This window comes from Equus przewalskii, chromosome 24 (genome assembly GCF_037783145.1).
Source record: "Equus przewalskii isolate Varuska chromosome 24, EquPr2, whole genome shotgun sequence".
NCBI lineage: Eukaryota > Metazoa > Chordata > Mammalia > Perissodactyla > Equidae > Equus > Equus przewalskii.
Genome location: NC_091854.1, coordinates 25637505 through 25661447, shown reverse-complemented (window position 1 = coordinate 25661447; position 23943 = coordinate 25637505). Strand labels below are relative to the sequence as shown.

Genomic DNA, 23943 nt, shown 5'->3' with positions numbered 1-23943 from the left:
CCAGTCTCCAAGCCCTGATGGGCAACTTCCTTAACCTCTGCCAGCCCTGGTTTTCTCAACTATAAAATGAGGATTAAAAAAATTACATCTACCATGTAAGATTGTTTTGAATATTTTATGAGATAATATGATAGTTAACCTAGTGTAGAGGACTTCTCAATAGAAATTAGCTTTATCACCTATTGTCACCAAGTCTAGAGTAGGATCTTGAGGCAATGGGCTCAGGGTAGGTTTGACGGCATGACAAAGCAGGGAAAATTCTGAAGTTATACAGAGAAAGAAGTCAGAAAGCTCTCCAGAGAGTTGCAAGAAATACAGACACCAGAACGGAAAGAGGGACAGAACGACACCAGGAAAAACTCTTGCTTACTTCACAGTTTGCCTTGGCCTGAGCAATTTTTACACTAACAGTAAAAACAAGTATTGGGGCTTTTGGTTTTGGCTTCATTCCAGTTGTAAACTTTTAAAAAAAAACTTATCAAACGTCATTGCCAAATAAATTTGTTTGGAGGCTGACTGATATCTGAACCTAAAGTAAACCTGTCTTCCTCATGGGTGGTGAACTTGACACTCAGGGCAAACTTGTCTTCTTTATGATGGAAAAACTGCTGCTTTATTTTCAAAACACGTTGGGTGTTCATCCAATATTACCTACTTATAATATCAAATGTAAAACTCCTTAATGTATAAAAACATAATTGCCCATTGCGGTTCTCAAAAAACGAGAGATGTTCCAAGTCTTTGGCTAAATTACTAAAAGTATCATAAAACTTTTTTGCTAATCTATCACGTCACAAAGTTTTTTTCTCCAAAAATCATACATTATCCTAATGCATACTTTTTAAAATAAGACAGACAACTTCTAAATGATTGTCTTTAAGATGTGCATAATTAGCTAAACTAAATTAACATCCTGAACTTGGTCATGATTGCCAAATTTGAAGGTCTTACTTCCATTTTTATTGAAGAAGTTTGAATTAATTTATTCTCTTATAAAACTTGAATGCATAATCAGTTTCTAATTTGACTAAGCAAACTGGCCCAGAAAATTTTGCAAATTACTCTAATAAGTTCTTTGGTATTTCCCATAGAAGGCTGAACAAATGTTGATAGAGGGACACACTGTTTACTTACATCTAATCTGCCCATCTGACTTACAGAAACGTGGCAGATGAATCTCAGACACATGTCCAATGTCAAATATCCATTAGATGGCCCTGGGAAAAGGCAGCCAACTTTTAGTACTGATGAGAAAAGATGAACTTTTAGCTTAAAAGAGACTGATTATTGGGATGTGAGGGGCAGTGCAAGCTTTGGAGGAGGAGGTGCATTTAGAAATACATCAAGTGAAGAGATTGTTGAGAAAATAGAGCCAATGTCATTACCTCTGCAGGCCATGTACTAGGTATTGTTATAAAGGCTTTATGCAACTTTTCTTATTTCATCTTCATAGGCTCCTTAGCCTGTGAGGAAATAGGAAGATTGCCACAGTGGCAGAACAAATGACAGAACGGAGTTTGAACCCTGGTCTGTCTCATTCTTGAGTTTATGATTTTAACCACCAAATCATACATGGGCTTGGCTACATTAACCTATTAACCTGCCTCCTTTTAAAACTGGGTGTCATAGAATAGCTAGCATTATCGGAGTAGATAATTACATATAAAACTTTGGAGGAAAATCAACTTATAGGTAAAATCAATGATGTAATCTAATGCACTGGGGGAAAAATACTCAGCAGCATGAGCCTGAAGCCCATAATTGTTCCTTAAGTAGGAATGGCCTAAGTTTGTTAGGGATGCTTTTTATCCTCCTTTCAGGATAGGAGAGCTCTTTGATGATCAAGCAAAGATTTAATAGCTGGTATTTGGGAAATTCAACAGACCCTTTTAGAGGAAGAGACCTTTCATGATGTGTGCCAGTTAGAGAGCAATGGAGACGCAAAGAGGAAAATCAGGCACTGATAGGCGCTCTCAAGGTAATTCTCTTTTGTAGTGCAAAGCAGGCCTCAAAAAGCAGGGCCTTGCCCAGCAGGACAGCCCCCGACCTGAGTGGTGACTGTTAGCACCAGGCCAATCACAGAAGATCCTTCAAATGATTTCACCACGGAAGCGTAGCGAGAGGCTTTTGTATTAAAAGCCAGAGATTACACTAGAAGTGCAGTTAGAGGAGACATTCAGCCGTGATGAAAACAATAACCCCAACAGTTCTTTTAGAAGAGAATATAAAGAGTAATTTATTTTCATCTTTTGGGAAGAGCTTATTTAAAAACAGTTAATCAATCAATTAATTGATACACAAGTTTTGGTGACAAAATTTCATTTATCACTGTGATTCTCAGAAGGAATAATTCATTCACGATGGCAGAATGAGAAGACTTACAAAGATGCGTGCTTCTGTGTATGTGTGCGTGCACGTATGTGTGTGTGTTTATAGCCACATAGATAATATGTAAATATATAAGGAGATTCGAAGAGAAAGTCATGGCAAGAAAATAAGATGAAGCTGAGTGTGTGCAGGCTGTAAGGAAGCGTGTGTTTCATTCGTTCTTTTACTGGATCATTTATTTACTTAACAAATATTCATTGAGTGCCTCTTATGGACCTGACCCTACTCTAGACACTGGGGAGTTTGCAGTGAACAAAAGAGAGAAAAATGTCTGCCCTCGTGTACATTATAGTGCAAGTTGGATGGGGGTGGGGTATTTACACAATACCTCAGTAAATTGCATACATTGCACATAAAAAGTGACAAAAGTTATGGAAAAAACTCAAGCAGTAAAAAGGAGTGTGGGGGAATGCTGGGAAAGAGGCATATTATCTTAAACAGGGTGGTGTTTTAGTCATTAGGGAGAGTCACCATATTCTTGTTCATCTCCTTCCAGGCACATGGTAAGAGTGCATTTCCCTGCGCTGTTGAATTTTGGCATAGTTAGATCACTCACTTTGCCCAATGGAATGTGCGCAGAAATTATATGTGTCACATTTGAACAGAAATTTTTAAGAAAAATTCACGATTCTCCAAGTTTTCTTTCCCCTACTGTGGCAATCACTGATTGGATGGTAGAGGTACCTGAGTCCAGGGGTAAGGACACAGGAAGCAGTGCCTTCTGCCGACTCTAATGGTCATGCAGTGTGAGCGAGAAGCAAACAGACTTGATGGTTGTTACTGTACTACTACTGCCCATCCCAAGAGGCATAGATGGTTAGAGACAATTTTAAATAGTTGCTAAAACCAGGCTGCCAATTTGTTTCTTAGACTACCAGCAGACAATGTGAAACAATGAGATTCTTCATTGCAGAGATACGCCAAATCCTATCCACCACCTGTTTTGTATGGTCTTCGAGTTAAGAATAATTTTTACATTTTTAAGTGGTTAAAAAAATCAAAAGAAAAATCCTATTTTGTGACCCATGAAAATTCTATAGAATTCAAATTTCAGTGCCTATAAATAAAATTTTATTGGAACACAGCCACACCCATTCATAATGGATTGTCTATGGCTGCTTTCCTACTACAGAGACAAGTAGAGGTGAATAGTGATAGAGTTGAGTAGTTGAGTTGAGACTGCACAGCCTAAAATATCATTAGGCCCTTTACAGAAAAGCTTTGCTGAACCCTGTTTTATAGCAGCCACATGGCTCATATCATTGCTCAGAAACTGATAGTAACTATTCCTGGGCATGAGACCTCTAATATATGGAAGTTTTTCCAAAGATCCTCTAAGAGAAGAACCTGGGAAATGTAGAGAACAAGTTCACTAGGACAGGTTCTTCTCTGCATTTCTTATTGTGGCCTATTGAAAGTAAACTCATAGTTCATCAAAAGCAATTCTACATTGGGACAAAGGATGCAACTCGATATGTTGTACAAGGCTCTGTGCTAGACTCTTGCCTTAACTCTCAAGGAATTTATCATCTAATCTGAGAGAAAAGGCCCAAAAGAATGCTAAAAATAAATAGTTGGAGCTTATTCTAGATGAAGCGTTAGCCAGGAATCCAAGGGAGAACTGATCACTCAGTGGTGGGGAATGTCTTCACGGTGAAGGTCAGGGTTAGACTAATCTCTTTCCTGGGCTGCTGCTGTTGCTTCTAACCCCAGTTAGATTTCAAGACATCTGCAAAGGCTCCATGTACTGAATCAAAGTAGATTAGGGTCAAATTTTCATCCTCCGTCAACAGCTTGCTTATCGAGTCTCTTCATCAAAGAAGCAAAACAAAACAAAACAGAATCTCAGGTCAAAGTTGACCCAGTATTGAATCATTAGGTAGCGTTGCAAAACTATCCTATTACTAGTACCACATATTACTCTGTGTTTAAGTATGCCCCACGATGACCAAGGAATACAGCAACTAGGTTGGATTTGAAAAGATTGCAATGGTTTTTAGTCATCACTAGCAACATGGTAAAGTTAAAAGGGAAAGCAAAATGAACTAAAAATAAAGATAAGTAAAAAGCGTTCACCAAAGGAAAGGGTTAAGGAAAAGATAAAGAAAAAGCAGTGAACGACACCTAATCAAATTACTGCTTTATCTTCATTAGTGCCATCCCCATTTTGATTTAACTTCGCCAAATTAACTAAACCAATATTTAAATAAAATCTGTTAGGAATGGAAAATGAAAGATTGAGTTTTTATTTCAGAGTACCATATCCTCCCGAGGATGCAGTTGTGTTGCAGACTCAAGTCCTTCAAAACCTAGATGTATATAAATCAAAGAGCTTTCTCCACTGTGGAGCATAGAAAATGAAGAGCACCTGTGAGCCAATTCTTCTGGGATAATAAGCTTTCCATAATTAAATAAAAACATGCTGCCTCAATCTTGTGTATATTGTTGACTAGACAGAGCAATGCACACTGTGAACTACAGGGTCTTGGTGTTGAGGGAAGTCTACACTGTGGAGCCTATTATAATAACAAACTGAAATCTGGTCTCTGATGGTTGAACACCAACAAAGGCATTGGTATACAGTTCTGCAGGAGAGAACGGAGCTCAGCTGTTGATTCACTCTTAAGAAAATCCAAGGCAGTTATCTTCAAAGACAATTGGAGATTCAAGATGGAGAAAGCCACATCAGGTCCTTCTTTCACTAGGAGGACCACTCTAGGAATGCTTGCATGCCATTTCAGATCTTAGAATTTGTACCATTTATTTCATTAAAGATCTCAAATTCCCGAATCTCCTGCAATGTTACTGCAATTATAGTACACATAATGGAAAAAATAATTAAAAATTAGAGCTTTGATAACAATAGCCATAAAAACCGTAAAGTCGAGTACTTATTGAGTTTTACTCTGTGCCAGCTACTGAAATAGACGCTGAAGATATAGCAATGATTAGGACAGTCTCTGCCCTTGTGGAGCTTATAATTCTTCCTGAGTGGTTACCAGTACAATCCCTGAGTTATCTACTTATTTATTTCAGGAGCTGAGTGATGCTGCAACCTCCTTTCAACTGGTCCCCTGTCTCTGTGGTCAGTATTGAGGCGGTCATGATCCCGGTACTGTATCTACCCCTAGTCTGTGGTAACTCCTTTTAACAATGACACACACACATGCTGATTTACAGAAAAAGAGTGCTAATCTTTTTGAAGACAGTGGTGGTACTCGGGTCACATCCTATTTAAAACTTGTATATTCATCAACCCATTAGGCTATATACAGGACTCAACTTTATAGACCTTTTGTACTCATTTCATTACTTGGGTCTTCAAGTTTAGCTTTCTTACTGGGGTGGGTGTTGGGGAGAGCAAGCTGCATCAGTGGACACGTAAACTGGAGTCATATGATAAAGAGAATATGTATTTACTGGAGACACACTGGAGGCCTCTGATCAGATTATTGGCATGATTATAGATGCACTTTACAGATTAGCATAGGCATTGAAGTAGGAAAAGAGGAATATTAACTAGGAAATTATTATCTTAGTGGATGTGACACATAATGGGTCCTTGAATTACAGTGTGTATATAAAGGATATTAAGAAAAAAAAAGATAATTTTTACCAAGTTTTACCAAATAGATATTAGAGACAAGCATTTTATGTGTTGTCTGATGGTTAATAGTAAAATCTCTGGAGAGTGACAGACCCACGTTCTACCCCTAACTCCTCCATTTCCTAGCTGGGTGACAACTTAAACTCTTTGATTCTCAGCCTCTTCATGTGTAAAGTAGTGATAATAATATGCAAGTAACAGGGGCATTGAACAGAAATATGATGATTTGTGTGAAACAGTTAGTGGCGCCTGGCACAGAGTATGAAGGCACTGAAAGACAGCCTTTAGTAGGAGAAGTAATAGCTGTAGTTACAGTGGAAGACTACTAAAATGTTAAGTCTCCACATATAATCAATGCTCTAGACTGGAAATATAAGTTTCACTATTTTCAATCCATTCATTCAACAAATATTAACTACCACTTACTTTCTGACAGGGCTTTACTGCTCTGGGCCCTACGGAGGCATTTACTTAACAAAACACTCCCAAATTCCTGCCCTCTTGGAGCTTCCGTTCCAGTTGGAGAAGACAGATTATAAAATAAAAGATAATAAATAGTTAAATTATAAATAGAATGGGATATGTAGTATGAAAAAGTAGAGCATGTTAAGGGAGATGGAGGGAAGTACAGCCAACACACATGTGTGGTCAGAATTGACCCCATTGAGAAGGTGATCATTGAAGAGAGATTTGAAAGGAAAGGAGGAGAGAGTTGTGAAGTCCGAGGTAAGAATGTTGAAGCAGAGGGAATATAAAGCCCTGAGGGGAGCATGTCTGGTGTACAGCAAGGACAGCAAGGAGGCCAGTTCACGTGGAGAGGGCTGGAAAAGGGAAAAAGAGGTGGGAGATAAGTTACGGAGATAATGGCATGGGTGGGGACCCAGAGGAGTCCACGGACCACACTTTGACAACTGCTGATCTAGCTTAATAAGGCTGGACGAGAGGAGAGTCTAAATCCAGTTCTGCGGAGTGGCACAAAGATTGAGAGCACCTGACACACAAGATTGCCCAACCTGCAGCACAAATTGCCCTTGAGCTGGCTCTTAAACAAATTTGGAAAGCTCTTTTTCATAACTTTAATGGATTTTTGTTTTGCATGTCATGACCAGAAGATTTATTCTTTGTCCACTGTCAACATTCATGCAGTAATACTAAAAACGTGTATTCATAAATAATACCTTGTAAAATTAATAAATGAAAGGAAAATAAGATAAAATTGGCCTATGTCTTCTCAGAAGTTATGCATTTTGGCACAAAGCTCGAGGCTGGATTATTTCATTAGGTTAGTCAGTATGTTAAATTTAGAACTGGTATTATATGAATGAATCCTGAGGCTGTGTTGGTGTTTAAGGTATGAAAGAAGCATGCCTGAGGTCGCTTAGTTTGCTAAAGTAGGTGTCATGGTGTAAAAATGGGAAACAAGGTAATAAATGAATGCCCAGAGAACTATATAATGTGCATTGCCACTTGTTATCTGTCATTTCTGCTAGTAATTCAGAGTCAAATTTCAATAATGTTTCAGTAACAGTATGCTAAAGGACTGCTTCATTTTTCACTGTCATGTTTTAGAAAGTAAAAGGTTTTTAACGTGAGAGGAAATTTTAACTAGTGAACTAATTATTTTAATTTGATAGAATTTTTCTCATTTGCATTTTTGACAATTATTTATGACTACTATAGATAATTAGGGGTTGTGTGTTTTTCAGAATACTGTAAACAGCATTATAAACATTAGCTGAATCATTAATTTCAATAGAGTATGAAACACTTTATACCTTTAACCTTTTACAAAATTTTCTCCTGTTTGAAAAAAATTGTTTGTCAAAATTATAGCTATCTGTCCTATTGATATCTGGCATTGTAAACAAGCTCTTGACTTAACATATAGCACATTTAAATCTAAGCATTTGGTGGTAACCATTGATAATTGCCCTCATAAATCAAACTTCATTGGTTTCGTATATTTTAAAGAGAGTCACACAGCATATTGTAAATAATAAATTGTTATTACCTCGTTGTGAAAATATTGTGCTTTTCAGCATGTTTAATTATCATTCCTCTTAAAATACCTAAGGGTGAAAAACTTATGTTTCTTGTTCCACATACAAGAAAACAATATAAATTCTATGTATACAAATTCAATAATTAAGAACTGAAAATATTGAGCAATATTATTTGCCTTATCAAATTGAATGATTTGGAGGAAAGAAATCATATATATACTTTAGATGAACATTTTGATGTTTCATTGATCATTTCTATTTATTATATTACCTCAGACAGTGGTGCTACGGCCTTTGTCTAACCATGACTGTTAACGAATTTTCTTATTCATAGATGAGTCTTCCACATCTGACAAATCCATCAATGATAAAAGTCTTACTATCAAGATTGAGCAAACACATTTCCTAAGACCTTGTCAACCTTGGCATTGGAACAGATGAGCCAAAATCCGAGTTGAATTGATGAAATGAATTCCCCAGTCATTAACTACTAATGACGGAGCTTGCAAAGTACAGCATCTCTGGAGAAAGGAACTGACTTGCCTTCTATGCATCATATTTTTATCTGCATTTCAATACTGCTTAAATATGTACTTCATTACAGGGCACAACCAAAATAGAAGGGCACCTGCTAAGTCAGAGCCATAAAACAGATCTACAGCCTGCTGGCATGTGAAATTTCTCAAATTTATATTTTTTATGAAACTACCCTCACATTATGTGGTTGGCAGCATAAATAATAAGCATGTTACTTAAGCAATTTTACATTTACTGTATTAGTAAGTAAATGCAATGGCTACCCTTATTCTCAAACAATAAAAACTACCCAGCCTTTTCATGAAAGATGATTGCAATTTCCATTGGCCTGTATGTGCAATAAAAAACCATAACTCATCAAAATTTTAGCTATTTTCTCTTAAGATAGAAGAGCATTTTGCTTGAACATGGAACGTGATATTAAATATTCATGAAACTGAAAAGAGTTTAAGCACTAAGTAAAACTCAAATTCTTTTCAACTAGATTGAAATTCTTTTTGAATCAGGTAAAAACTGCCACTAACCTGTAGAGATGTTCAAAAACACCGCAAAGAGATTGTACAATATGTTCAAAGGGCTATAGTTATTTGGGATTGATTTTTCGGAAAAGCCTGTTCCTCCTCTGAAATTGATTCATGATAACAGCCTCCATTTGGGTCAAACAGTATTTAACCGCTTGTAAATTTTAATTAAATGATTTGTCACTTTGAACACATAGTTTGTCATCTTGCAACTAAACGATGTGTCTTTATCAGAAAATGACTCAGGGGGAAGGCATTCATCTGATCTGTCACTTGGACACCCATTAAGATAATTTGGTTGCTGCATAGGGATAAAGTTTAAGATCTGTAAAACAGAGTGCCCCACTTTTAGTAAGCAGGAGCGCATTGTAAACTATTAAAAAACATAATTTGCTCTATAATTAAATTCTAATAAGCACTTTACTTCTGGTCTTTTTTCATTAGCAGATATTAAACTTTCTGAGAAGAGAAAATTCTCAAGTTGAATTTAGTATCTACAGGAAAATATGGGGCTGCAAACGAAAAGTAATAGGCTGAATTAGAATTATCTGGAGAAAAAAAAAATCCTTTCACAGGATGCACTTACATCACCGTAGACCCAGCTGAGACCTTGTCTGCAGCATGGTTAATAAGATCAGAGCTAGCCTGGGACAGAGCAAAAGGGACAACTGACAAGTTATTGAGGAAGAGCAGAGATCATGAAAACTTTCTCTAAAGAAGTGTGTATCTGGTAGAAAGGAAGGTATTAAAATAGATTAATTTTAGTGCCCACAAATTATTAAAAAGTTAGCATGCGTATGTTTGATTGCTCAAGATGAGTAGGCTAAAGTCCATCCCACTGTACATAGTACAGTGCAGTTGGTCCTTTTCTGCATTGATACAGTGGTGACCGTACTGTGTTAATATTACTCAACAAGGAGCAGATATGTTACCCAAAACTGCAAAATATGTTCATACGTAAATTTATTTTCAAACTGAAAAGTAAAGTGTTTTTAGTCTTATTGCTCTCAGGAGGTCCTGGAGGTCTTGGCAATATCACAAGCTTGTGTGAAAATAATGGGAATTGAATCTTTCTGAAATATCTTTCTCCAAGTAAAGTCTACATCTCTTGAAGTCAAAGACCAAACATTAGATGTTAACAGACCTCTTCAGGGTCTATACACTTGCAGTGTATCAAAATCATGGGCAAACTTCTAAAAACTTCTGAGGCCTAGACCCTATTTCCATATATATAGTTCAAGTGTTCTGGAGTAAGGTCAGAGACATTGGTATTTTTATTTTCTAATTTGCAGCCAGGGCTAAGAAGCACTGGGCTGATATTGGCAGTGCTCAAATAATGTGTAACAAATGGGACGATCCTCATACAAGATGTGAGAAAGGTTTGTTTCTGTTAGTAGAATTAGAAATCCCATAGTTATTCAGATTTAAAATTTAGCATTATCTTGAATTTTTCTCTCTTCTTAACATCCTTTAATCTTCCCTTATCCCATTACTACTCATTACCCAACTGTTATTCTTCTTTGATTTCCTTTCTTCTCTCTCCTCGTTTTCTTTCATATATTCAGGCACATTTACGAATGGCTATTGCAAAAAAATTTCCCATAATGCTGTTTTCTGTCTCTCACATATCTTTTAATTCCATTTACAAATGCTGGAAAAATCTTTGTAAAATATAACTCTCATAAAGTTATGTCTCCATTCAACAACCTCCAACGGCTCTGAGCACTGAAAGTATCAATCCTCATACAGTTTACTAGTTACATTAATGTGACATTGCTATCCCATTGTCTTTATTAGCAAAGGAGATTCTTGCCCAATAAATAAATGAAATTTATTGTTCTGTATAGGGACTTTCTGAGAAAACTTTTAACTCTTCAATAAAAAGCATCAATAGTTTACACCCTAAGACTTTTTGGACACCTCAGCTCAAAATCCTCTTCTTGCTGTGTCCACCAATCATAGAGTGTTATACTGTAAATCCTTACGCAATCCTAACCAAGTCCTGCACTGAAACACCTACCTCAAACCAAACATCAAGTTCTCAGCAAAATCTGACCTTGTCTTCCCTCTCTGAGACACTGCTGAATCCCCTGAGGAAGTCGTCTCGGTTACCCAGATGAGCAGCAAATTCAGCCCTGTCTTATCAACACGTTTGTTAGTGCCCTTTGGGAAGCCAGTATTCCACGGTTCTTCAATTCCAACAGAACAGTGTTCCAGCATTCCTTCTCAGCCTGGCATTCCAGAGCTTCCAGAAGCTGAACCCAGCTATGTTTCTAACGTTATCTCCTACTGTTCTCTTTTACCTACCCCATGTTCCAGATGGTCTGGGCAAACTTCTACTCTCTGCAGACATCATAACCCTTCCTATTATATGCTGTTCCCTCAGACCGAAATCCTCCTTCTGTTATTTTACACTAGAACGGACATTTGTTGGAAATTTACAATACAAATAAACAATTGGGATTAGATGATCTCTAGGGACCCTCTGACTCTTTTTGCTTTAAGATTTATCCTTGAGTCTGCACTGGCAGTGAGAGAGGGAGTGAAAGAATGGAATGGCGTTGAGGAATGATGGAAGTTTATCTACCACAAAATCATCTGACTGGCTCTTATTTTTCCCTAATTTAGAGATTTTTACAAACTTGAGCTTTCACTTTACCTTTCTCTCACTGCTTGTTGATAAGTCTGCCTAAATAAAGTCTTCGGAAAATCTCAATATACGAACATTTGGATTCTTCTCCCTCCAGGATGATGATTGTGGTGTGAATGATGAGATTCAATTGGCCTAGTGAGGTGCGTGCCTCGTGAAGACATACTGATGCTTTCTTAGTACTCCAAGATCTTTTAGGGACTTGAAAATTGGAAGCAACTTAATTTGTCTGCAGCTCCATTATCCTCCTGGGCAGTAGAACCAAGCCAACTAATCTTTAGTTGAGTGGTCTCCATTTGTTTAGAAAGAATGGCACACTGGAAACCTTGCCTTAGACTGTATGGGAGTTGGTGGTGAAAAAAAGCTATTTTTGGTTCACTCTGATTCATGAAAAGAGAGTACATTTACATGCTCCAAGTGAGAATTCAGACCCAGATATCACTTAGGCATTCATTCAAAAAATAAATAAATAAAGAAGAAGAAATTATAAGTCCAGAACAGATAGAAATAAAACAAAAAGTATAAATATGGAAAAAATATATTAATATTCCAAAAGTGAAGAATTAAAAGACTAGAGATATGGTAAACTCTACTTTGGGAAAATGGAACAGAGAAAAAGTGAATCATAAGAGAAATTCAGAGCCAGAGTGATAAAGTGATTTAAAAATGTGTGTATATGAATATCTGCATAGATAAGAAAAAGAGAAGGTAGATTGAAGGGCTCCAAGAATTGTCTGAAAAGAATTTCTGAAGAAGAAAACAAAGAACAATAGGGAAGCAATACTTGATAGGAAAACAGTTGAGACTTTTCCAGAATTAAGTAAATATATAAGTAGTAAGATTGAAAATGCTCATTGAAAACCAGTCAAGATAAATGAAATTAAAGACATACTCAGACACATTATGACATTACAATGAATCTGCAAAGGACAATAATAAGGAGAAATCTTAAAAGCTAACAGAAATAGAGAATAGAGTACCTACAAAGGAACAACAATTAGACTGACAGCAAATTTCTCATTAGCAACTAGTAGATGTCAGGAGATAATGAACAACAGCTTCAAAGTACTGAGGGAAAAAACAAAATCAAAACCAAAAATCTCTCAACACAGAATTAGATATCCTATAAAACGATTGGGAGGAAAAGGGTTGACAGCAGGCCTGCAACCCGAGGTCACTCATTTTTTACTGGGGAGCTTGTGGGTGGGGAGTCTCTGGGGAGTGAATGACCTTCAGCTTACTTCTTATAAATATGCCAGTGACCTTGAACATACCTCTTTGCAGTATGACAGTGGTATTTGCTACAGATAGGGAGTCTTTACCTAGAAACGTTTTTCGTAGGATATACTTGGAGTAACTAGATTGCTTATTGTGAATGAACCTGTACTTTATGGCTTTATGGGGCATGGCTTGCTGGAGAATGGGGGGTAGTCATCTAAACATTCCCCTATCTCTGTAATTATCACAGTATAAAACCAAAGAGCTCCAAATCCCTAATGGCTTCTTTTGTGAACAATTCAACATATATTGCTCAACACTATACTGTTTATCTGAAACGAAAACACATCCTAAAGTAGAGAAAGGAGCATTTTTGGAAGATGCACATATTGGTTTTGATTTCCTGAAGGAAAGAAATGTTCTGCCTGAGCTGACTACCTACCCATATCCTTCGACTCTGATAAACTTTGAGACTGAGTAAGATCTATAATGTGCAATTGCCAATTCAACCCTTTGGGTTAACACAGCTATCATTCAAAAATTCTGAACAAAGTTTCAAGCATACCTAGGGTAAGAAACCTTGCTGCTCAGACTTGCACAGAAAGAACTGAAAAATGTGCTTAATGAAAGGAAAGGTTAACCTAGAGGGAAGAACGATACAAAAGGAACAATGATGAACACAGAAAGTGGTTTATTTCGGTAAGTTAATTAACTGTTGAAGAAAGAAAGAAAACAACGAAACCAGTGTGTGTGTGTGTGTGTGTGTGTATGTGTTTGTATGGTTAAACAGCAAAATAAAAATTCAAAAGAGTAGAAGGAAGACTGCGTGTGGCGGGGGATGAGAGAGGAAGCTGTTCAGTGAACAAGTAAACCATACTGCTTTTTGTCTTGCTTGGGAAGAGATTACTGAATAAATTTAAACAAATTGGAAAAATTTGTAGTTAAACTCTGCAAGTTAAAATTTAAGAGATACCACTAAAATAATGGAAATATGAAACATAAGCACATAACTTCCAAATCAACATAGAAAAAAATGTGAATGAGAAACAGAGGTCAGGTAAGGAGAAAAAAGAATATGTAAAACTTAAAAACACAATACCCCCAAATAGAAATTGTTTATAGATGCCTATAAACAAGGTTGGCAAAGACACATCCAAAACTCAGGATGGGAGGAGAACAGGAGACTAGGTCAAAGGAGACTTCAACTCTATCACAAAAGAAGAGAGATCTGACGAAAATAACAGTAAACATTAGCTTTTGTTAAGCCTGATTGGTGTGTATGTGGATTTCATAAAATCGCTGTACTTTTCTGGATAATTGAATAATTTGTGATTTAAAAAAAAGGAAAGTATGTTACTTCTTAAAGATGACTACTAAGTATTTCATAAATGTGATTTAGAACCCATTGAGGGATAGGCTCTTCGTCAAAATTAAATTAAAAGGAAATTAATAAAAATTAATAAAAAGGAAATTAAAAGGAAATTTTAAAAATATGCTGTTTGTGTTGTCAAACAAACTTTTTACAAATAAAAAGAAAATACAGAGAATTGGTTATATTAATCTGAGACTTTTGTGAGAAGAGAGGAATATACTTGATATACTTGTATGCTAACAACATATAACTTTGTGCAATTTTTTCTTGGTATGTAATAAATGTTCTGAATGATATTTTGCCATGTACTCTATTGCTCAAAATTATAGAAGTTAAAACAATGACAACAAAATCTATAGCATAACTCTGGCATGTCTGAGTACAAGTTCGTTTAAAAACTTTAGAAGTAGCATACGAGATTTCACATTTATTTTTCAAGCAGGAATAGAACGCTCCTAACAACACCTTTTTCAAAAAAAAATTATCATTCTTAATTGGGTTAGGGAAGTAAATCCTGGCTTAAAATTTAAAATAAAAAGTGTTATCACAAAGCTCAATAAACCATTTAAATCCCTGCCTTCTTCTTTGATAAAAACTTTATTCAATTTGTAATTTAGTGTTACATTTTATTCTCACACTGCTTTTCTCTAAGGACTATAATAGCTTCAATTATTCTTTATTTCATTCATGTTCACTCGTTCAAGTATTTAGGCTTTAATTTCTAAGATCTCATTTAGAATCAGCTCCTTGTAATAGGCCTTTGGTGTTTATGAAACTTGATTTCTCCTTTGAGAGTTCTGCCTGGAGGTGGTAGTGAAATGGTTTTTCCATTTTCTTCAGTCCTCTCTACATTTTTCTTTAAAGAATACTTAAACACCCTTGATATGCATCATGTTTTATATAATCTCTTATAAATTTTTCCTCATAGCAACCTGATCTATCTAGAGAAAATATGAGTTACTTGATTGGTTTATAATTGGAAGACAGGAATGACAAAAAAGGGAAGACCACACTGGTCTTTAATAGATTGTGGAGTCAATTCTTGACTCACATCTGTCTTTTTTACCATTCAGTTGTCATTTTTGACAACACAAGGCAAAATAAAATAAAGTTTAAAAAAACAGTATGTGGCCACTCATAGTTTGTCAGGTGTGTAGTAAGGAATTTAATCTCACCCAAAGAGAGGTCTGTCCTTTGCTGCTGGCTTCTGGGGCAGTAACCTCTAAGCCCCTGGAATGCCATGCTTGATGGGAGGGTCTTTGTTTACCTGGGGGTCTTGGGCCAGCCAGATGGTAACACTGAGGTTAGAGGCTTTGAGCCACATTGATATGTGATTTAGGACGGGGGCTTGGGCCACAGGATACCAGCTCTATCTGTGGAAGGACTGGAAACTGAGAACCACCATGTGGGTGGTCAATTGTGTCTACCTGATGGAGCCCCATTAAAGGCTTTGGACAGCAAGGTTCCTGTGAGCTTCCCTAGTTGGCAACACTCAGTGCATGTCACATATCAATACTAAGAAAGTAACTCGGTCTTGCCTCCCTGGGGAGAGGACAATGGAAGCGCCATGTTTGGAACTTTTCCTGGACTCTCCCCTATGTTTCACTCTAGGCTGATTTTAACGTGTATCCTTTAGCTGTAATGAATAGTAATACAACAGTTTTTCAGTGAGTTTTGTGAGTTCTTCTAGCATATTATTAAGGCTGACAGTAGTTTTGGGAACCCACTAAACTAATACTAGGTAAAATAAACACACTTAAAGCATGCTCTTACATGCAATTATAAGTTTATTTCCTTCACTATGGCTTATCAATAATGAGCAAGTATTGGTGAGTATCAGCTTGATACATACATGTAGAAGAATATTGTGAATCAATTTTAGTTCTAATCAAGGCTACCCATGAACATTCCTTCTATTTAAAATTGCTTAACCTGTGCAGTTTTAAAGTGTTAAAAAACCCAAACAGGCAGCCTTGCTTATTATTGATAATCCGAAGTAACTGGTAGATATCCCAATGACTGCTTTTGTGTGTGTTTTAACAGCAAATTTTGATGACTTTCACTGGAAATCCATCTTTAGGGCAGAAAATTTGGCAGATGCTTTTATTCAGCAGGTTTCCTGACAACCGTGTATGAAAAGCTCTGCTTTGCTTTTCACAAGGACTGGTCAAAGGCTGAGGCTTGCTTTTGGTGACATGGCGTTAATTGTCTCCCTCGAGGCTGCGGGGCGCTGTAGGCTGTAGGCGAGTTAGCATCTCCTGACTCTTGCTTCCTCTGAGCCCACGCTTCTTGCTTTCTAACAGCACTGTTTACGCCTGCAGCATGGCCGGCTGCCGCCTCCCCGCTTGGCTGGGACTTCCTCTTTCACCTACTTAGCCTGTCTACTGAGTGTATAGGAGAAAGTGTCCAGTTACCACAGCCTAGTCAGCTGCAGTTGATGCTGGATGAGCAGGGGCTGGTTTCAAGGAGAAGCAGGGTTAGTAGAAGGTGAAGCCCCTGCTTGAAACTCCATGACCCTTCCGCTTGAGGCATTCGGTTCCCTCAGTAGAGCATGGTGCTTCGTTATACTTGTTTTCAGTAGACATTTTGAATTTTGATCTTAGATATCTCACAGAGAGACTGAGGAGAGACCCCAGTAGTCAGACAGTGATATTTCACTCTGGGAAATGTTTTATTTTGATATGCAAGGTTAAAGATCAAAACGTGTATGGAGCCCGAGGGCATGAAAATAAAAAAAAAAAAAGTCACAATGATCTTGTGCTTTTTTGGTATCATTTTATCAGATTTCAAATAAGCCGAGGACTGTCTCTGTTGAATCGGAGTGTTTTTTCACAGATTCCTCGCAAGATGAATGCATGCCTTTATCCTTTGTGCCTCTCTACTTTGTTCTCTAGGAACTGACCCCCTCTCATACTATTGATTTCTTTTGCTATTAAAAGACACAATCACTGTGGCAAACTCAAGATGTGTGTGCATGTGCACATATGTGTATGCTATAAAAATACTCTGACTGTGCTAAGGAAGGTAAAGGCTGAACGTGTTAGCTCCCTGATTAAAACCCTTCAAAATCTCCAATAGCAAGGGAAGAAAATGGCAAATTCCTTGGCATGGAAGTTAAGGAATTTCATGATGTGGCTCATGGCCCCCTTTTCCAGCCTCATGAGAAATAGTTCAGAGTTACAAAGATTACTTGTGAATACAGTGACACACCTTACTCTCATGTAAAACATTTTTAGTAGTAAATACTTTGAACCTTTGAAAGGATATTTCTTTTATGGCCTTCCCAGTGCTTATTTCTTTCTCCTTTGCCCACAGTGACTTGATATGTATTTGGAAAGTGCACTCTTGTTCTAGTCTCAGGTTGGGTAGGATTAATCCCCCACTTAACACATCAGCATATCCTATTCTCCTGGACATAGCAAACAGTTAATGAAGCAATTTGGGCCACAGAGTGAAAGCAAGTTTCAATATAAGTAGGAGCAACCAGAATAAGTCACTTTTTTACTCACCTGGATGGTGTTATGTGAGAATGAGAGGTCTGTAACTTGTGTATCATTTTACAACTATAGACAGAGACTTAGAATTATTGGGTGTTAGGGGAGGATGAAGCTGATATGGATGATAAATAGACAAAGGGGAAAAATAATTTCTCAGTGACACTCTATGAGCAGCTAGATTAAACATTACCTGAAGCCTACATTCTTATTTTTTTCCAGCTCTATTGAGATATAATTGACATATAACACTGTGTAAGTTTAAGGTGTGCATGTTGATCTGACATACTTGTATGTTGCAAAATGATAACCACTATAGATCAAACCTTACCTGAAGCCAGTCCCTCTTACCTTTTCAGTTACATGAACCAATATATTCCTTTTATTAAGCCATTTTAAGTTTTTATCTGACATTTTAAAATATAGACAATACAGTTCTACAAACTGCTTCTCAAAACATACAAAATGCGTAATCCAAGTATAAAAGTTTATTAGCAAAATGTTTTTCCCTATGAACTAGGTAGAAATGATCATTTCACTCTACTATTATAAAAATATAGATAGAGGAACCTGACCCAGCTTTATGAGTTTCCAAATCTTAACCACTTATCCTAGGGTTAAATGGATTAGCTGTGCCGGGTCAGTGGAATCTGCTGTAATGATTTTCACTGTGATTCTTTAGTTGGCTTGGATTAGCTTGCCACTGTCTTGTTCCCGCTTGCTCCTCTCTTCACCTGCTGCATCTCTCTGACTCACTTATGCACTACAGCAATACCCTGACATGGGCTGGAAAAACCAATCAGAAAACCAGCATCCCATTTTAGCTGGTTGGATGTAATCCAGATAAATTCACTATTCAGTAGAATCAATCAGTAGAAAAAAGTCATTATAAAAGTGTGCCTCACTTGCTTGTTTGCTCTTGCAGACAGGCTAAATATTTAAAAAGAATCCAGGTGTTATTTATTCATTTTTATTAGGTCCTTCTGACACCCAATCCTACACTGTGATAGGCAATTAAAGTAAATACACACTTAAAAGGGAAGAAATTTTGCTTCTGGGAAACTATTTTCACACCAATCCCAGTCCACTTGAGTTATGGTTTAAATATCTATTGCTTAAAACCTTTATATGGAGGTAGGAGATATACTTTGGACTATTTGTATTCTCATTCATGAGAAAGTCAGAGACTCGGATTGGTAGGGAATCGTTTTTCCCTGCCAATATGCAATTAATACTGTCATTGATTTTGTTACCTACAGTTGTGGTGTTGCTTATTAAAGTTTCCCAGAAGCTCTGTGATTCCTGGCATATAAATAAATTACAACTACACAATTGTTTTGCATGCTTTGAAAATCTGGACTTCTTTTACAATTGTTTGTCTAAATTTTACTTAGTTATGAAATTTTCAAGGACGGCTCACTTAACATTTTCAGGCTTTTGAAGCAGTGAAAATTGGATAATTAGAATGGTCTGAAAACAATGAAGCTGATAGACTATATGTCAGTCAACCCAGCTAATTGCAGTGGCCATATTTCCTGACTCCTATTAATAGTAATAACGATAATAATAATAGCCAACGCCTACTGAGTGTTTACTATGTGACAGGCATTGTGGTAAGTTCTTTACAGGGAATAATTTAAGCATCAGAGCAATCCTATTATTGGCATATTATTTCCCACATTTTACAGATGAAGAAATTGAGGCCAGAGGGGTTAAGTAACTGCTTAAGGTTTTAGTATAAAAAGTAACTAGTAAGTAAATTGCAAAGCCCCGCACCCTTTACTTTGTTCTATCCATTGCCCTTTTTCCCTTCTCTCTGTCTCTCTCTCCTTCTCTCTCTCTCCCTCCTTCTCTTTCTCCTTCTTTCTTAGATAGCATTTATCACCTTCCAATAGACTGTCTAATTCACTCATTGTGTTGACTGTGTGTCTCCCCTGCTAGAAGGGTTGCTGCCTGAGGGCATGAATCTGTTTCCTGCTGCACCGCAGGCTGGAAGAGTGATGGCACACAGTGGGTAGGCAATGCAGATGTGCTGAATGAATGAATGAAATTGTAGCACCAGCATTAAAATACACGGTGTCTACCATCAGACTCCTTGCTTATACCCTCAACACTGTTGCCTCAGAGCCAACTGGCAGCAAGTAGAACTGTGCCCTACAGAAAAACAAGAAGAGATATTTTAGATAATAACTTCTGAATCCTGGCCACACCAGGAACTCCGCCGAGCATCCTACCTTCCTAATCTCGAATTCTTTCAAAGAACCCTAAAAGGTAGAGATATTTATTCCTAGTTTAGAATTAATGACACAGGGCTTCAGAGAGGTCAAATAACTTACCTAAAATTCATCTGACTAATAAAGATTGGAGTCTGAGTCTGCTTTGCTCTTTTCACTTCCAAATCTTAGGCTTGTTCTGTTAAACTCTAATTCCTTTATTTTATATAATAACAATAACAAATGCTCATTAAAAGATAAGCATCAATATCACTGTTTTGCATGCTTATTTCATGTAATAAATTTCATTTCAGAACTCCATGAGCTAGGCATCATTATTAAGCCTTTACCAGGTAAGGAAATGGATGTAGCACTTGCTTCAGGTCACACGGCTGTCAGTGGGAAAAGCACTTCACAAAGTGCAATTGTAGGCCTTCCCATACCTTCTGGCGTCGCTTCCTCCAGGAGTCCCCTCCGAGCCAGCACAGCGAGCGCTCAGTGCTCACCCACTGGCAATCAGAAAAAATAGCTGATAAATTCAGCTTCTATAGACAAATACGTTTGTGAACTGTAATCCTTTCTCTTACTATAATCATCCTTCTTCAGGCAATGACTTTTTGAGAACTAAATCATTTGGCTAACTGCAACTCTTTTCTTGGTTTGGTCCACATATATTGTGTATATGTAGGTGAGCCACGTTACTTCCTCGTGTTTCCCTTTCCCAAATGGCAAAAATGGTAAAAATGAACTGTATCTATTAAATATCAAAATAAAACAAAACTTCTGAGTTGATTGGTGTTCCTTGGAACATATTTTTATATGAACAGCCTTGAGATATTTCTACCAATGAAGACTTTAGTAACTATTGCAATTATTCACTGTACGTTCTTTATTTGAAAAAAAAAAAACACTGTAAACTTTATTGGTAAGAGCTGATATAGAATCTTAGATTTTCTTGATCTTCCTCTCCCCATTTTTCTTTTCTTTTAAGTATACTTATTTGGTGCAGAAAAGCTCTTTAGCCACTTTGTAGGCAAAAGTTATATTCATGCCCTTGATTTAACTTTTCTGAATTTGCCTTTTGTTCCTCTCCTGTTTTTCTCTTAGCTTTATTTTCCTGCTCTCTCCGTATTTTATTTTCTGGACACTAGCCTAATCTTAAAGACCAGAAGCCCAATTTCTGTGGCGAATTGTAAACCATTGAGCCTCATGACTAATGTACTGTTTCATTCCCAGCGCTAGGTCTTTGATAGTGATGAAACACTGAATCCGGAGCAATGAAGATTAAACCCCTGCTTATTTTTTAAAGCGCCATTAACTCTTCATACTGACACCTCTATACACTAAATAGCCAAAAGATGGAAAAGAAACCCACACCACAAATAGCTGTTTCTCTTCATTGTTGCCAAAACAGAAACACATTAATATTATATAACTAGTTTTGGAAACAGTAGCAAAAAGTTATTTTGGGCTGAGTCGCGGAGAAACATCTTGCATATATAGAATTTTTTTTTAACATGGGAGGAGAAAAACACCTGCCACAGCTCATCTTTCTAAACAAAATAGAACAAACTGCTAGGCGGTGGGCAACAGTAAAGAAATAGATTTTCCTAATTTACAAAATCTCTTCTGATTAAAAAATGATTATACTTGTCAAGAAAGCCATCACTATTTTAAACAAACTCCTGTACCAAATGATATGACTAAGATATTTTTATGTTCTGCCTTCCGTTTTTAATTCTCATTTATTTAGATTTCCATAGGAATTTGTGCCATTAGAGGATTTTGAGGCTACCGGTTAGAAAATAAAAATGTTTTAATATCTATCATTTTTAAGCCACAAATAACAAGTTGCCAAAGTAGACACGGCAAACAGAAGTTGTGTTTATTACGATTATCTCAATACCTGCTTCACATCTGTACTGCCCTGAGTCCTTGTGGGCATACCTATTATTAACTCACTGAGTCACGCAGGCATTCAACAAATAATTGACAGCTAACAGTATACCATCTGCACCGGGTGCTGGAGAGAAAGTCGTGAACAAAGCACTGCACTGATGAAATTTACAGTCTAGCTGAGGAGGGAAAAGATAATACAAAAATACAAAAATTATTTTATTTTATTTTATTTTTTTTTTAAGATTTTTATTTTTTCCTTTTTTCTCCCCAAAGCCCCCCGGTACATAGTTGTGTATTCTTCGTTGTGGGTTTTTCTAGTTGTGGCATGTGGGACGCTGCCTCAGCGTGGTCCAATGAGCAGTGCCATGTCCGCGCCCAGGATTCGAACTGACGAAACACTGGGCCGCCTGCAGCGGAGCGCGCGAACTTAACCACTCGGCCACGGGGCCAGCCCCAATACAAAAATTATTTAATATACATGAGATAAAGATATAAATTAATCAGGGAACGAAAACTGAGAATGGTGGCATGAGGTGTCATTATAAATGGGTGGTCAGTGCAGGGCACATCATGAGGGGACATCTGAGCAAAGACTTGAAGAAGTCAATCAGAGGCCATGTGGATATCTGAAAGAGTGTTCTAGGTAGAGAACAGTCAGTATAAAGGCAGATAGAGTCCATCTGGCATGACATGTTCTGGGACTAGCCCAGAGGTCAGTCTGATTGAAACAGACTGGCCAAAGGAGAGAGAGTTAGGACACGAAGTCAGAGTAATGGCAACGTACCAGATCATGTAGGGTTATATAGACTGTTACAAGGTCTTGGGCTTCTACTCCAAGTGAAAGGGGAACGTATGGTGAGTTTTGAGGAAAGGAATAGGATGACGTGATTCATGTTTGAAAAGTTGGGATTAGACTGTAGGGGGGCAAGAACAGTAGCAGGGGGCCCATTTAGGAAGTTTTGCAATAATCCGTGAGAGATGATGGTATCAGCATTATATCATAACCTCCAGATATGATTGGATTCCAATGAGGCAATTGTGTGTGTGCTTTTATATATATGTAGACATATATGTAGAAATATATCACACCTTTAAGGTGGGCATGGCCCATAGGTTTTATCTTCAGTGCCACCTCTTTTCCATTGGTAGTGGCTGCCAAGTGTGCTGTGATGAGAGAGTCTAAGGCCACATTTGGGGTCAGAGGGAAAGACTCTGATAACGTGAGAGGTGGCATGGCAGCATGATGACAAGTATGTTCCATCTCTGTTCAAAGGCAGCTCTCAGTAGTGGATTCTGAATAGCTAAGACTTTCTTTTGGCTTAAAACATATAAGATAAATGAAAGTGCCTAGCATTTAACAGTAATTTCTACAATATTGGTATCTAAAAAGGTTTTTAAAATGGTACTTTCACTAAGAATTTCCTTCACCTACAATTCTATTCCTTAGGACCAAAGAGCAAAAATGTGTGGGCCATTTTCTATACTCTGGAAAATAACCGGTGTGCTCTTGTGAAGTAGAAACTTGAAAATCATATGGGTTTTTTTTAGGTAAAATGATCAACTATTACCATATTCTCCTTAGCATGACTATGGACTTTGAGCCTTGACTGAGAACTAGCTTTGCTGATATCAGCCTTCCATTCCATTTCAGCTTTTCAAATAAGTTTTATGTACACCAATTTTCATGGCAATTTGAACATTTTTAAAGAGACTCAATTTGGGCACATGGATAAAATACCAGCTAGATGTGACCCTCTGGTACAATTGGGATACTATTCCCCTTCACATAATGTTATATTTTTCATCCCCAGGGTCAACTAATTTTATTTATTGCTACTGCCTGTAACCCTTAAATATATAAGAATTTTCATACACATTTGTGTAAAATAAAGCTTTGAAATTATTTCTTCAAAATAGCAATCATTTGCATTTAGCAGGCAGTACAAATTTATCTTTCTGTATAATGCTGCTACATCTTAAAAAGGCAATATCATAAATGAGATTATCCCTTCAGAAAGCAATCCCAGACTAAAATAAATCA

The 23943-nt window shown here is 37.2% G+C and overlaps 1 protein-coding gene across 2 annotated transcripts in view; it reads right to left on the bottom strand.

The window, feature by feature from the left end:
* The window catches only part of NEGR1 (neuronal growth regulator 1), an 817887-nt gene that overhangs the window by 50546 nt on the left and 743398 nt on the right, over positions 1-23943 (bottom strand). The gene's annotated exons all lie outside the window — the stretch shown is intronic.